The sequence below is a fragment of the Ambystoma mexicanum genome, chromosome 3p, assembly GCF_040938575.1.
Source record: "Ambystoma mexicanum isolate Mex_15411 chromosome 3p, UKY_AmexF1_1, whole genome shotgun sequence".
Classification (NCBI taxonomy): Eukaryota; Metazoa; Chordata; class Amphibia; order Caudata; family Ambystomatidae; genus Ambystoma; species Ambystoma mexicanum.
The window spans coordinates 324,252,357-324,269,100 of record NC_090925.1 but is presented as its reverse complement, the minus strand read 5'-3'; the positions used below and the strand labels follow the sequence as shown (position 1 = coordinate 324,269,100).

Below are 16,744 nucleotides of genomic sequence, written 5' to 3'. Positions count from 1 at the left end.
CCGATCACGCTCTGCTGCCTTCCAGCCTCCGCCCTTGCCCTGCCGGGCTCTCCACATTGCAGCCGATCACGCGCTGCTGCCTTCCAGCCTCCGCCCTTGCCCTGCCGGGCTTTCCACATTGCAGCCGAGCACGCTCTGCTGCCTTCCAGCCTCCGCCCTTGCCCTGCAGGCTCTCTACATTGCAGCTGATCACGCTCTGCTGCTTTCCAGCCTCAGCCCTTGTCCTCTGGGCTCCCTGCTCTGCAGCCTGCCTCACTCCGGCTGCCTTAGCCCTTGTCCTCTGGGCTCCCTGCTCTGCAGCCTACCTCACTCTGGCTACCTACAGCCCTTGTCCTCTGGGCCTTCCTATTTTGCAGCTTATCATGCTCCGCTGCCTACTACCTACCTTTTCCGCTGGGTTCTCGGCCTAGCAGCCCTCTACAGTCCTCTGCTACCTTCTACGTTCAGCGGCCCTGTCCATCAGGGTTCACTCCTTACTGCCCGGCCCTTATGGGATCCTTGCCGTGCAGTCTACTTTACTCTGCTGCCCTGCTTTCCTGCTCCTCTGAGCTCTCAACCTTGTTCCTTACTGTCCTCTGCTATCCTATCCTGTTACACGACTTTCCCTTCATTTCCTTCTGCTAGTTTGCTATCACCTCCTTTCCTGGATTTGTCTGTAGTATCTTCTCTTGTACTGTTTGTAGACCCTTTTGTACAGAGCTTGTCTGTTGGTTCCCATCAGTCAACCTCTGCCCCTTCCCTTGTCTCGTTTCTTCATTACAGACACCCATAGCTGCTGTTCCAAGTCATGACCAAACAGCGTGGGCCTCTGTTATAGCAAACTGTCCAGAAGGCTAGAGTATTTCCAAGGTTCGTGGAATACTCTTTTCCTATATCTGCATACACCCCAAGAGGGTATTCATTCTGTATCTTTTCCCTTGCTACTCTTGCCTACTCTTCGTTCTCTTTCCTTTCCGCTGTGTGTGTTCTTGTCTGTCCACTTTATTTGGCACAACCACCCAAACCCTTTCTGGGTGTCCTGTGCCACTCTTAATAGAGTGCCATCCCTGACATTATGGCTATTGATTCTTGAATAGGGATTATTGCCTTTTTTGACTCTGGTTACTTCAACTCTTGAATTGAAGGGTAGAGCTAACTCATCTAGCTGATGCAGAGTAAATAATTCTCTTCTTTGTAATAAAAACTTTGGCCTGTCTTTAGTTGTCTTTCATCAGCATTTTATATTAATAAAGATGGTGTTACCTCACCAGTCAATAATTGGGATGGTTAGAAGGCTGCACTTAAGAGCCAGAACATGTAATGTGTTGGTAAAAAGAATCCTAGAAAACGATATGTTCTTTACTTAAAGAATAACACAATTTAGGCAATAAGTATAGTGGCAATCCTAATGATGATCCTCTTAACTGTATTGTATCTTTTAGATTTTAGATCGATACAATTTTTCTTCTGAGAAAGATTTTGGGGTATTATTGAAATATAAAGCCAAGATATAGCAGCATTCGAATAAGGCTATTAAATCTCTTGCATTCTGTTTAAAATGTAGAAAAGAACACTCTAGAATTCTTTATATTAAGAATTATTTATATTAAGAATGAAAACAGGGTTTTGGTTTCTTCTGATGAGGCTCCTTTAGGAGTAATTACTACATTTCTTTAAGAACCTATTTACTTCTGAGAATGCCAATATCCCCATCAATTTTAGTACCTCTTTAATAAATTGCGTCAGCATACTTACCCTCTCTGTGATATTGAAATCCCCACACATACTGATGAAATTGCTAAAGCAATTCAGGATCTCAATAAAGGTAAGATACCTGCTCAGGATGGTTTTTCTTCTGATCTCTATGCTTTATTTGCTGCTATCCTTCCCCCGTTACATTTTCAAATAGTTTTCATAGTTTTCAATGGTAGGAAATTCTTTCTGAACCGTTTCAGAAACTTTGTTAGTACTTTTCCCTAAATCTGGTTAGGATTGAGAGCTTCCAAAAACCAAGAGAAATTTCCCGAATCAACTCTTATTGTAAAATGTTTGCAAAGGTTATTGGTAATAGAATTGACCCTTTTGCTTCCCTGTATGATGAAATCAGACACGGTTGGCAGTAAGGGGCAGAATTTATCTTCTAACTCAAGATTAGTTTGGACATTCGCCACACTGTGCATACAAATGACAGTTTTTATGTCCGTTGCTTTGTGTGCTGAAAGAATGGGATTGTTTATTTGAGGCATTATATTGACATGGTTTTCTCTTATTTTAACTCATTGAATAAATTTACTCTAATCCTACAACTTCTATTCATAGCAACTGGCATTTCTCTGAATTCTTTCCTCTTTTATGAGGTACTCTGCAAAGTTGCCTTTTATCTCCTATTCTTTTCATTGTTTCTCTGGACTCCTTTCTGGAAGAGTAATGATAATAATCCTGTTTTTGTATATGATAATACTGAAAGTAAGCCAGCTTCTTGTGCATGAGCAGGTGATAGTTGGATCTTTTTAAGGGACCCTAGTGCTAATCTTCATGATTTGTTGGATTAAGTTTGGTTTTATCATTAGTATCTGGCTACAAATTAAAGGTAACTCAGTGATACTCTGTCTTTATTCACATCGTCTCAAACATGAATTGGTGGGTTTTGGAATGGAATGGTGCCATAATTCTATGAAATATTTAGATATCTCGAACGCATCATCTGTTAAAAAAACTATAAAGCTCAACTCTGCATGTCTATTCTCTAGATTACATGACTGTGTTGCCTTATGGTGAAGGGGGATAGCTGAGGGGCACACATTTGTCTTGGAAGCAAGACAATGCAACTTAAAACTGGTTTGAATCCTGATCCTGCGCTTAGAAACTAATCTCTGGTATTAAGTAATTATAATTATGGTCATCTTTATTTTTTATTTGTAGGGGTCATTTGGAAACTATTAACATGATGTTGTCTTCCATTGTGTCCCAAGCCACTCGCCACTTCAATTCTACACATACACACAGCACATCATTGGATCTTTCATGGATTCACACGCTGTGAATATTCCCTGTCGTCAGGCTGGGAAACCCCGGTAACTTTAACTTAGTAATTCTCCTATGGGAAAACCTGCCTTATTGTCCAATCGACGACGACGTGGGTGCTTTTGGCAGCACCAATGTTAACGTCGAGTGTATAGCGCCGCCCCAGCAGCTTCCCCTCAGATTTCAACCATCTTCCAAACAGTTGGGATTCCTCGTGTTTCTCTCCTGAGAGAAAATTTACATTTATTTAAGAAAACCTTTTTCTTCAACATTCGTTTTTTTCGGTCCTTCACTGAAAAAGCTTGAGTTCCAGCTCCATTATGGAACCTTCAGGCACGAAAAAAGCCCTTCTTAAGGCCGTGTGAGACCTGTGGGCAGAAGAACGTGTATGAGGGAGACAAGCACTCAGAGTGTCTTTACTGTCTGTACCCACATCATTGGGCTGACGGATGCAACATCTGCTAAGGGTTCTCTAAAAAGACCCTCAGAGACAGAAATAGATGCCTTATTTGTTGGCTCAATAAGGGAGCCTACCCAGCGTCGGAGGTCGGCTTGTCATAGAGTGGCAGGGCAACCACTCCCTCTGACAAGAGGTTGCCGTCACGTCAGAGATCCAAATCCAAAGAGCGACGAAAAAGCAGAGAACAGGTGAGGCTAAGTCATCTACGGGCCAGGATAAGTCCAAGCACTCATTGCCTCTTAAAAAGCCTCTTTCTAGTGTTGAAAAAAATCCCATGTAGTCTCCAATCACTCTTATAAGAGTACTATGTCAAAATCGCCATCAGAGACCCCAAGAGAGAAGGGCTTGTACCCGTCTTTGAAATCCACAGACTCATCCCGGAAATCTTAGTTTGCGACGGACAAGCATAAATCGATGCCAACTATAACATCCTCCTTGTTGGCGAAAAAGTCTTCTTTGACGAGCACCAAGAAACACTGGGATCACACAGGTCCTCTTCCTGACAAGTGTCCTCCTCAAAACATCACTCGATGACCAAATCGACATCCAAACTGTCATCTACTACGCCAGCGACTACATCGACCACAGCGATGATGACATCGACAGTCATGTCATCACCCATGTCTCGACTACCGTCAACGGCTACCTCGACGACTACGTTGACAACGACTATCCCGTCGACGACCACTTCGTTGACGATGAAGGAAAAAATCGGAATGGAAACAGATTTATTGTCCCAGAGTGGTACATTAAAAACCCCATCTGGGCCCTTGGTACACGACCAGCCTCCTTTGGAAATGTCTCCAACTATCTTACCAAAATAAATTGATGCCAGACTCCCTCTGCTTCAGGCTCCAACAATCCAACCATATGGAGACCCACAGGTTATACCGCAACAAAAGGAGACATCTAACCCTTTTGAAGACACAGGGTGCTCGCCCTAGAAAGCAATCTCCTTCCAGGCCTCCTCCTCCACCTCAGACATTTAGTCCACGACAAAGAGAACAGTAAGTAGGTGAGCTAGTGGACACTGGTCCACAAGACACGCTTTCCACTGTCTCCTCTTCCCTGAGAGCATTTCACTCCATGATAGCGAAGGCCTGCCAAGAGATTGGCTTAATCTCGGAAGAAGAGAAACAAAGATTGTTTCCTCTTTGATCTTGTGGGGAAGAGGAGGAAATCAGTTTTCTCCATTCCAGCTCTTGATCATGTGTGGCAGGAAGGTCTCCGTACCATGAAGCATCCATTTACGGAACCGGCATTGAAAGGGCTATTGGAGAAGACATGTAAGGCTCCCGATTTCACTCCAAAATGCCTTCCGTCGCAACCAACGCCAGAGTCGGTTCTATCTGCTGCAGCTAGCTGAAAAGCACGCACACAACATAAGTGTGCCACTCCCCCGGACAATGACAATCGACAATTGGATGCCTTTGGTAAAAAAGTGCTTACAATTGCAGCAACAACTGTGAAAGCTGCAAATTCCCTAGCCTTCGTCGCACAATACGACCGTGAAATGTGGCATTGTTTAGCCCTTCTGCTAGACCACCTGCTGGAACAACAAAGAACGGAAGCTATGCTGTTGGTGCGAGAGGGAGAAGAGGTGTCAAATCACAGCATCAATATAGCGGTTGACCTAGCCGAAACCGGCTTTAAACAAATCGGCAATGGGGTGGTTCTTAGATGCCAGACGTGGCTTCGCTATACAGACCTTGTCCAAGATGTGCAGCACAAGGTGGTGGATATGCCTTGCGTAGGCAAAACTCTTTTTGGCGACAAGATAGACGAAGCCATGAAGGCCGTGAAAGCCGATTAAGACACGGCTAAATCGCTTACAACTCTACAAAGCAGGAGATCCTTTTGCCCCTTTCGTTCCTTTCCTGGGGTCTCAGGAAACTCTAATTTCACAGGCTCTAGAGACAACAAAGGCTACAGTAGATCCATGTATTATTCACAAGATTACAAGTGCAACTACCAATCTACTCAGCACAATAGAGATTACCAGGGGCAATGAAAGCGTGAACCTTACTCTTCCCAAAGAGGTTGGCAAAACAAACCACAGCATTGACTGCCACAAGGACATTCAAATAGGGGGAAATGTGGCGTTCCACTACAACGAGTGACAATATAGAACTACAGACAGATGGGTGCTAGATGCTATCCGGTATGGCCACTTGTTGGAGTTCAAGCGTCCACAGTTCCCAATCCCCCCCCAACAAAGGTTTTTCACTCACATCTTCACGTCTTGTGGCTTGAGATGCGTATCATGATAAGAAAAAGAGCCATTGAGAAGGTACCTCTCTCAGGAAAAGGAAAGTGGGTGTATTCAAGGTTCTTTGTGGTCAAAAAAACAGATGGAAAGTGGCGCCTGACTTTAGACCTTCGGGGTTCTAACCAAAAACATCTGAAAACTAACATTCAAGATGGTAACGCTCCAAGAGGTGATGATGGTAGTACAACTGCAAGAATTCCTTGCAGCTCTGGACTTCAAGGACGCATACTTTCATATACCAATACACCCAAAGCACTGGAAATACCTCAGGTTTGTAGTTGATGAGAGCCATTACCAATTTCGGGTTCTACCTTTTGGCCTAAAATCAGCACCCAGGACATTCACCAAGTGCCTGGCGCCAGTAGCAGCCTTCCTACGGAAGCAAGGCAATAACGTTTACCCGTACTTGGATGATTGGTTAGTCCGGGGATCAGCGTTCCAACAGGCATTATCGCCTCAACAAAACGGAGATGCTGCTCCAACAATTGGGCTTTACCATCAACTACAAGAAATTCTGTTCAATTCCCTCAAAGAGCTTGGTCTTCTGGGAATCATGTCCTCTTGCATTCCTCTGATTCCCCACTGTCGCCTACACATGCGCCCAGTGTAAAAATTCCTTGAACCAGAGGGTCCCAAATCCAAGGTTCCTGGTCGGACAGGGTGATCATCTCCCGGCTTTTGGCAGACCCTCTGAAATGGTGGACTCTTCCCCTTCAACATCACAAAAGGAATGCCGCTGGTGGAGCCACATTTCTTTCTCACCATTGTGACTGATGCGTCCCAGGTGGGATGGGGTGCTCATTTAGACCAGCACCAGGTCAAAGGCCTCTGGTCACCTGCAGAAACCTTACTGCATATCAATGTCCTACAGTTACAGGCAGTTCACCGGGCTTGCAAATCCTTTCTTCCTCTCATCGAGAACACAGTGGTATGTGTTCTCACTGATAACACAACCACAGTGTTTTACCTACGGAAGCAAGGTGGGACGCATTCAGACACCTTATCCCAGGAGGCACAAACCATCTGGCACTGAGCCATCTGCTACAACATTCAGATCCACGCCTTCCACCTACCAGGGATGCAGAACGAGCAAGCCGATGCCCTCAGCAGGGACTCCTCACTGACACACGTGTGGCAACTGCACAGCACTCAAGTGGCCAGGATCTTCTCAAAATGGGGCCTCCCCCCTCTGGACCTTTTCGCCACTCCCGAAAACAAGCAATGTCAGCAGGATTCCACATCCAGACTCCCGAGGGGACGCATTCTCCTTCCCTTGGAATGGGATGTTCGCAAATGCGTTTACCGCCCTTTCCTCTCATAAGGAAAACCATACAAATGATTTGCAAGGCTCCTTGCAGGATAATCCTGGTGGTCCCGTTCTGGCCCAGGCAGACCTGGTTCTCCGACCTGCTTCAGCTGGCAGTGGATGATCTGATTCATCTAGGATCCCAGCCGAATCTCCTGTCCCAGAACAACGGGATGATCCTTCATCATAATCCAGTTTCCCTCAAATTATCGGCATGGCTCCTGACCACTTCAAATTCGGAAATCTGAATATCCTGCAAGACTGTTGTCACATCCTTGTAGCAGCAAGAGCTCCATCCACCAACATCTCATTTTTTTTTTTTAAACTTTATTTTTGAATTTTACATACCCTTGAAATACAATCGCACCAACAAGGTGCACAATCAAAACTTGAGGAAAAGGAAACGGGGAGGTGTAAAAGGTGGAGGGTTGGGGAAAAAAGGAAGGGAAGAAAGAAAGGAAAAAAAACTTCATAACATTACCCATTAACTGTTCCCCCTTCCCCTCCCGCATGAAATTAGAGCCCAATTTAATTCTTCATCAGTGTCTGAAATTTAAAGTTCAGAGGGATGTGGAGGATCTCAGTTCCATAGTCTCCTTTCAGGTGCCAGACGAATCAGAGCCTACAGATTCATTACTGTTTAGCAGATATGCGATATGGGGGGTGTGCATGCAATGGTAGGGTTCTTATAAATTCGCTTTCCACATTCTGGCAGTATGTTATGTCTCTTTTCCAGTCATCAAGTTTGGGTAGTGGGCCTCTGCCCCAAGACATGGCGATCCTCCTCCGGGCCAGCACTAGAAGAAGGGCTGCTAATTTACGTGATGCAGCTTGAAGGTATTTAGTGGGACCCAGAAGTGGCCCCAACGGAAGCAGGGTCACCTGTTCGTCTATGATGTCAGCAGTTATTGAGTTCCAGAAACGTCGTATTCTGGGGCAGTCCCAGGTCAAGTGGAGGAAGTCCGCACGAGCCGCTGCTCATCTTTCGCATTGGGGCGACGTGTCTGGATGATGTTTGTGCTTCTTGACTGGGGTATAGTATATTTGGTGTACAAAGTTAAAATGTATTAATTTGTAACGAGTATTCAGTGCGACCTTTTGGTTTGGTTTAGGATATAGGACCAATCTTCAGTGGATATCGTCTCCTGAATGGCAGTTTCCCAATTTTGCTGGGTTTTAGTGTTGGGTTTCCCAATATCGGCCACCATGGATTTATATAACAGCAAGACCAATCTCCCTTCCCCCTCTGCTTGAATTGTTATGTAGTAACTCCCAGGTGGGGGGGTTGTTTAGGAAATGAGGGAAATAACTTGTGTAAGGTATGGCGTAATCTAAAATAAAGGAAAACATCTAGGGAAGTATTAACCCAGCCTATCTTTGGCCATTTGTGGGGTTAGAAAGGTGCCCTCAGGGAACAGGTCTCCGAGTGAGTGGACATTGACCTTGTCAGCCCATATTAGAAACACTTTTTCGTTTGTGAGGGGAATGCCGGGAATAAATCTGATTGGAAGTAGAGGGGAGAATCTCACGTCTACTCCGTATTTGGTCGCCATCTTTTTCCAGATTGCGTATGTAGACAGGACTGTGTTAAGCGTGTTATACGGGACTGGGATTTGGCTTATAATGACAGCGCTTAGCAGGTCGGGTGAGGCCAGGGCTCGTTCCACTTGCACGTGTGGGCGAACAAAATGCTCTGCATACCAATAGCTCAGGTAGTGAGCTTTGGCCGCCCAATAGTATTTTTCTATATCTGGGAGCGCCAGACCCCCCCTTGGATGTTGGCAACACCAGAGTGTATACGCGACACGAGCCGGTTTACCCGCCCATATGAGCTCTAGAACTGCCGTCCTGATTTTTTGGAGAAAGGATTTGGGAAGGAGTAGTGGGATGTTTATAAATAAATACAGAAGTTTAGGAAGAATGACCATCTTGATCAAGGATACTCTGCCCCATATCGTTAACGGTAATGATTTCCACCTATGGATACGTTCTTGCATTGAGTTTAGCGTGGTGACATAATTATCTTTGTAAATCTCATGATGGTTACGTGACATGTAAATGCCCAGATAGCGCACCTTTGAGTGCTCCCATTTAAAGTCGTGATCGTCAATAAATTCAGTTGTATTGGGGGTCGAGGGAAACACTACCGATTTGGAATGATTAATTTTTAGCCCAGACATTTGGCCAAATCTTATCACTTTGCGCATTACAGGGTTAAGATTCTCTTGGGGGTCACTGACAAACAATATGACGTCATCAGTGTAAAGAGAAACAATCTGTGAGGACCTAGTTTAAGCCCTCGGTGCAGTTGGTTTTCTCGTAATCTCGAAGCCAAGGGCTCCATGATCAGGGCGAATATCAGTGCTTAAAGCGGGCAGCCTTGTCTTGTTCCACGCTCTAGTGATATGCTCGTGGATCTAGTGTTACCCAGAGTGACATATGACCGCGGGTCGTTATATAACAGACACTAACTTGATAAAGAAATTACCAAAGCCCATCTGTCTAAGCGCTGCCATCATGAATGGCCATTCAACAGAGTCGAACGCCTTCTCGGCATCAAGAAGTACCACAATCGCCTGTTGTGTTGGATCTATGGCCTCGATGACTCCGAACAGTCTTCTGATGCCGTATGTGGTACTGCTTCCTGGAATGAATCCGGCTTGGTCTCCAATCACCAGGGCCGGCATGAGAGGGAGTAGCCGTTTTGCAAGTATTTTGGCAAGAATTATGTTGTCCAGGTTGATTAAGGAGATCGGCCTGTAAGATGCGCATTCATCTGCGGGTTTTCCGGCTTTATGTAGTACCATAACATTGGCTTCGCGCAGTGTGGGGGGGGGGGAGGCATCCATGCTCAACTGCGTCTTCGTAGACGCGGAGCAGGAGTGGGGCGAGGATGGATGCGTGGGCTTTGTAAAACTCTCCAATGAGCCCGTCTGGTCCTGGCGCTTTGGAGTTTGGAAGGAATTTTATTGCCTCCAGAATTTCCTCCTCTGTTATCGGACCGTTTAGTGGTTCTCGCAGGTCTGCCAACACCCAGTATAGCTCACTGTAGTTAAGATACTCCTCTATAGAGTTCGGATCTGAGTTACCTTTGGAACTGTACAGGTTCTGATAGAAATTCCGGAACTTGAGAGCGATTTCCTCCTCAGTATATACCCGCTGTCCTTGAGCGTCTTTGACACATTCAACTCTTGTCAGGGTTTTGTCCATTGACAGTAGGCGGGCCAACAAGGTGCCTGGTTTCCCTCCCCATATTGCCGGATTTGGTGACCATGACCCAGGAATTTTATCTCCCTGAAATTCAGAAGTTCTTCCTTTACGTCGGCTTGAGTGTGAGAATTTGGAGCAATGAGAACTTGATGCTCTAGAGCTTTCAAACACTTCTCACTACTTGAGAGCTCTCTCCGGATCAGTCTTAGTATGCCATTTTCTTTGGCCAGGCATATGCCACGAACAAAGCATTTTAGAGCTTCCCAAATGGTGCCGGGGGAATCAACAGAACCAACGTTTGTCTCGATGAAGGCCATTATTTCCTTGCGTAGTTCATCTGCAAAGACTGTGTCGGCGAGAGAGCCATGTTTGAATCTCCAGTTGAGTCCAGGAACTGTTGCGCTCGCTAGGGAGACGTCGAGTGTGACCATTGAGTGATCGGACAGGGTGCGTGGCAAGATTTGACTCGTCCCCCAGACGAATGGGATGTGGGAGGAAGCCAAGATATAATCAATCCGGGAACTGGTGTTGTGGACGGCAGAGTGAAAAGTATAGTACTTCGCTTCACGATTATGCTGCCTCCAGGTGTCAGGCCAAATGTCTGGCAGATCTCTTGAACTTGAGCGCTGGCTTTAGACAGGTTCCCTGTTGTGTTGTGGGATTTGTCTAGTCTGGGATCAAGTGGTGTGTTGAGATCTGCTCCCCATATAATGGTTGCCGCATTAGTTTTTCCCAGTTGGGACATCACCTAGTTAAAGTTGTTTGGACCATCGGTATTCGGTGCGTAAGCGTTCACAATTACTACTTCCTTTCCTGCGATTATCCCCCTCACCAATAGGGCTCCTCCCTCAGAGTCTTTCTGCAAGTCTATTACACTGAAGTTCGTTCTCCTATCTATTAAAATTGCGACTCCTCTGGCATAGGATGAATATGATGAGAAATGCCTATGGCAGCCCCAGGATCTGGCCCAGTGCAGTTCCGACGATGGCAGGAGATGTGTTTCCTGCAGTATGGCAATGTTGATTTTATGCCTTCGGAGATATTGGAAGACTTTCCTTGTTTTCGCCGGCTGGTTACCACCACAAATGTTCCAGGTGGCGACCTTAAGTGTTGTCGCTGCCATCAGGGAGGTCTGGTGAATTTATATTTGATGGGTTTGGATGATGTGACTGATGAATAGATTCATGCGAGTTTCTGGAGAGCTTGGCTTCTGTTCGGACAGCTTTGAGCTGCGTGCTCATTGCGGGGTGGGGGTGCGGGGTGAAAGGGGGCTGTGTTGAACTCTAATCCCTCCCTTGGGTGGGCAACCCCCAACAGGCCCACGACAAACAATCCCCTATAAACCAAACTGTCAACATTGCTGTGCAAGGGGCGCTAGTAGCCTTCCAAGACGAGGTTGCTCCCTCCCACTGTTGTATTTCTATTTCGTGGAGATGAGTGTATTGCGTCGGCAGAGAGCGGGTGAATTTGATTTGTGTTAGCTCCCGGCGATGGCTTTATGGCGGGTCTCTCCTTGGGCGGTTCCCTCTCTGTGGGAGACCATTGTTATGGGCAGGCCTACAGCCGTTACGATCTAGATAGTCACTTGTCTCTTCGGGAGTGTTGAAAAATTGGGTCTTCCCTTTGAATTGAATACAGAGTTTCGCCGGGAATATCATTGAATACTGAATTTGGTTTTCCTGCAGTCTGCGCTACACAGCTGTGAACGACCGCCTTTGTGTCTGGACACCTTGTGAAAAGTCTGGGAAGAACTGTAACTTATCTCCATCGTATTGCAGATCTCCTTTGTCTCTTGCGGCCCTGAGGATTGCGTCACGATCTTTATAGTTCAGCAGCTTAGCTATAATGGGACGTGGGTTCGTCCGGGGGATAGGTCTTGAGTTAGGTATTCTGTGAGCTCGTTCTACTACAAAAAGCTTGGACAGGATATGAGGGCCGAACAAGTCTGTGCAGATCTTCTCTACGTGATCCTCTATCTTGGTGGTCAATTGGTGCTCTCTGACTCCGACGATCCTTATATTATTGTGCCGGGAGCGACCTTCTAAGTCCTCATTTTTGGCCGTTACTATTTTCATCTGCGCTTCGAGTGAGGACACTCTGGTAGCCATGGCTGACGCCCCGTCGTCAAGGTCTGAGACCCTCTGCTCGACTGCGTCTAGTCGGTTTGCATGCTCGTCCAGCCGGTGTTGGAGCTGGTCCACTTTGGAGGAGAGTGTGTCTAGTTTGCTACTCAGGCCTCCTATGGCGGCCTTAAGGTCAAGTAGTATTTCCCTGATATCGAAGTCCTGTGATTCTTCTCCGTCATGAGGTGGATCCTGGGTGGGGGAATGAGACCTAAATTAGGGGGGGCCGTTTTGGTAGAGGAGCAAATTTCAAAAGGCAGCTTTCTCTGCGACCTATCTGGTTTCCCCATTCTTGTTGTGGACAGGCGCGTCCGTGACTCTGGAAGCTGTGTGGTGCTGGTTCGTGCGATCGGGTAGGGCGATTGTATTTATACCTTGCCAGGCCAGGCGGCGGAGCGAGCCGGCCTGGAGACAGGGCCTTGTGTCACCTTCTATGATATGGCGTCTTCGTTATGCACCGGATATTTGCTGCTGGGTTGAGGGGAGGTGGCAGTGCTGTTGGGAAGTACGCTTCTGGGTTAGCACCGGGGGCCCGGCGCCACGGGAAATCTATAGGAATTCTCAGGGCTCGGGTCCATATGGGGTGCCTCTGCATGATATCCGGAGTTCCAGGACCAGCGAGGCGTCCCAGTTTGTTTCAGCGCTGGGGCCCTGGGATGCCGTTCGCTGCCAAATTCTTCTCCCCGGACTCTCTAACATGCGTGCCCGGGTCGCGCCTCCCGTCGCTTTCTGCTGCTTTCTGGACTGGGGGCAGCAGGGTTCCAGGCCGGCATGGCCTCAGGAGTTATGCCTCATTGCCGGGGTGGGGGGGGGGGGGGGGGGGTTTCAGCGCCGCTCACGCCCGGCTCGCTGTCACGCGACCCGTCAAGGCCTTGGCGGTTCTGTTGACTTGCCTGTCACACGGGGGAGATCGGGGATTTGCTGCCGTTCCGCCACACGTGTGTATGCGGCGAGGGGAAGCGTCGGGTGCTCGTACCTGGGTTGCTGCTGGTCGCGGGCGGCTGCCTCGACTTTCTTCCCCGCACAAGCGCTGGTTGGGTCGCTCCTCTCAGGCCGCTCCCAGGTGCCACGGCTGCGAGACCGCAGGGCTCATCCGACAGTCTCGGACCCCGTCGCCTCCCGGATGTTGCAGTCGGGCGGCAGGCTCTTCACCGCCGAATGATTTTCCACGCTCCCAGTCCTCTGCGCCCAAGCAGAGGCCGCGACTCCAGGACCGCACAGGGAAGAGGGGGGGTGTGGGGGTTCTTCTCCACCGGGAGTCTCAAGGCGAAGCGTCAGGCAGCAGGCAGAATAATTATGGATCCGGGTTCGAAAGCGCCTCGCCTAGATAATGCCGACGTCAGAGCTTAGTTTCACCAACACAATAGCCACGATTCATCAGGATTTCGTGGGAGCTTCACGGAGCTCACAAGGAGGCCGCCATCTTGGACGGCTCTCTAGCGCCTCTCACCAGCATCTCATATGGCTGAGTGGAAAAGATTTTGTGCATGGTGTACACAACAACCTAATCTGCAACCTTTACATATAACACAGCATCAACTCCTTCCTTATCTATTGCTTCGCACTACAGAAGGTCTAGCCGTCTCTTCCATAAAAGTGCACTTGTCGGCCATCTCCAGATTTACGCATAAAAAAAAAAACCTCTTCGCCACTCTACAGTCACAGGCTAATTAAACATTTCTTAAAGGGCATCTTCCGAACCTTTCCCCCAAGGAAAAGGATTCCACCTGTATGGAGCCTCAACCTGGGTCTGGCAGGTTTTATGAAGCCTCCATTCAGACCCTTTTTTGGTGGCCATTACGTCTTCTAGACAGGTGTCAGAACTCAAGCCTTGGTTATTGATCCTCCCTACCTTCGGTTTATGAGGGACAAAGTGGTTCTCTCCACGAACCTGCATTTAATTCCAAAGATACTGTCTGAATTTCATGAAAGTGCAACGATCACTCTACCAACATTTTTTCCAAATGCCTCTTCTCCAGCAGAAAAGATACTGCACTCACTAGATGTGAGGGCACTGAAATATTATTTGGATCGCACAAAATCGTTTAGGTCCTCTAAACAACTCTTCATAGCCTTTGGCCCATCCAACAAAGGAAGATCCATATCGAGACAGGGCATCTCAAGATGGGTGGCATCTACAATATCTTTCTGCCTTGCAAAGGCCAACAGGCCATTACAATCAAACTCCAGAGCACATTCCACGAGAGCCACGGCTGCCTCAGCGGCTCTGTGGTCGGGGGTTCTTATGAAAGACATTTGTCAAGCGGCAACATGGGCAGTGCCCCACACTTTCATCAGGCACTACTGCCTTCACCAGCAACATTCTGAAGATGTGCAAATGGGACGGACAGTCCTCTAGCGATTGTTCCAGTAAAGTGTGCCCCGCAGCATCTGGGGTTGTTCATGTTTTCTACCTTGCAGATGTATGCTTTTGCTTTAATGTACATCTATGCTTAAGGTCTACCATGTGCTTGCCCGGTTTATATCTCCAAGTATTTATACTGCTACAAAATCTATTCACAGCATCTGAATCCATGAAAAAGCCAATGCTGGAGAAGGGAGTAGTTTCTTACCTGTAACTCCATTTCGAATGGATTGTGTCCTCCCACGTATTCCTCATCTTATGATATTCGTATCCCAGCACTGCTGCTTCGGAATTATTTTTTCATCAGGGGGCGCTGTAGTCGAGACCGCAGAGTCGAAGTCCCTCGAGGGCTGCCGTCGAACGTCGACGTCATCTGCTTGTATAAAGGGCTCGAGCAGCGCCCGTTGCTTCCGTTCGTTTTTCCGATGCAACTGCTTCGTGTTACGAATGGCGCATCAGAAATTTCTTCGATCTCCTTGTCTTCTACTCCTTCCACACCCAAAACGGGGTTAAAAAAATGTCTGAAGTGTGGCAGGAAGATGTCTATAACCGACCCCCATCGGAATTGCCTCTGGTGCCTCAGCCCAGACCATCGGGTTGACGAGTGCGGGTCCTGTCAGGCCATGTCCAATAAGGCTCTTAGGGAACGCATAGGTAAGCTGGCGGTGGGGGACGAGAAATAGAAGTCTTCGCAAAGACAAAAGGATTCCGATGAATCCAGTCGCAAATCTCGTCACGAGTCGAGGAGGTCGAGATCAAAGGGGAAAATCAAGATCCAAACACGCAAGACTTGGGAAAGGGTCGAGAGTGTCTTCGCGGGAAAGTTCCCCGACGACTCGTACTAAATCTAAGCCTCCGGGGAATAAATTGGGGCTAACAGAAGCAGCATCAAAGCCAAAACTCGACTCAACACCGTCAACGACCTTAGCGTCGAGACCGCTGTCTAAGATGACTTCGACATCTTTAGCTGTACCAAAGCCTCCTTCGGCACCGCCAAAGCCAGTGTCTTCCCCATCAACGCCTTCAACGCCTTTATCGAGGCCTTCCTTGATTCCAAGGCCCAAGTCGACACCATGGTCCATACCTAGACCAATTCCACCTTCTTTACCTGAAAAGACTTTCCACCCTCAACCTAGACAGGAATTGTTTAGATCCATGTCATCGATATATGAAGAACACTCCTCTGAAGAGGATGTCACTCCAGCTGGAGTTAGATTTGGAGCCAGAGAGGTCCCTGAGGAACTAGTGGACCCACAGTCTAAAATAACAGACCTTTATGACTGTCTCCAAAAGGCCAGTGGCTTAGACACTTCACCTGAAGTGGATTTTGAAAGACCAGATCCTACAGATCATGCTGATCCCAGTTATATGAATCTTACGGGAAGGGTCATTGATTTTATGGGTTGGAAAGCAGCCTCCCCGGATTTCGACCAGGATGACATGACTGACATCCTGAGTAAGGGTCCTTTAAAAGATCCTGTTTTACCTTTCCATAATGCACTGCAAAAAAGGGTAATGATAATTTGGAACAATCCTGATTCGATTCTGCAGTAAATAAGAAACTGGTACCAATATAGACCATCTTTATCAGATCCAGAATATTTATCAAAACACCCGTCTCCTGAATGTTTAGTGGTTCAAGCAGCAACCTGCACTAGGCAGTCGGCTTACCCATCAATACCACCAGACAGGGACGATAAAAAAAGTTGATGCTTGGGCCCGAAAAGCTTTTTCTTCGGGCAGCATGGCCCTTAAATCGACTAATGTCACTTGCACATTAGCAAGATTTACGTACACCCTGTGGGACTGCATGTCATCAGCATCTGAACGCATCCCAGAAGGTGAGGAACGGGATGGTTTCCTGGCTATAGTGAAAGATGGTAAAGAGGCTATGGAGGAATGCCTTCAGTCAGGATTGGACACTGCGAATAGTATAAGCAGGTCCATGGCATCTAGCACGGTCCTGCGCAGATTTGCATGGCTAAGAAAATCTGGGTTTGCACCTGAT

The 16,744-nt window shown here is 47.4% G+C and overlaps 1 protein-coding gene across 7 annotated transcripts in view; it reads left to right on the top strand.

Moving 5' to 3' along the window:
- RTEL1 (regulator of telomere elongation helicase 1) overlaps positions 1–16,744 on the top strand; it is a 1,752,068-nt gene that overhangs the window by 50,276 nt on the left and 1,685,048 nt on the right. The window lies entirely within an intron of this gene.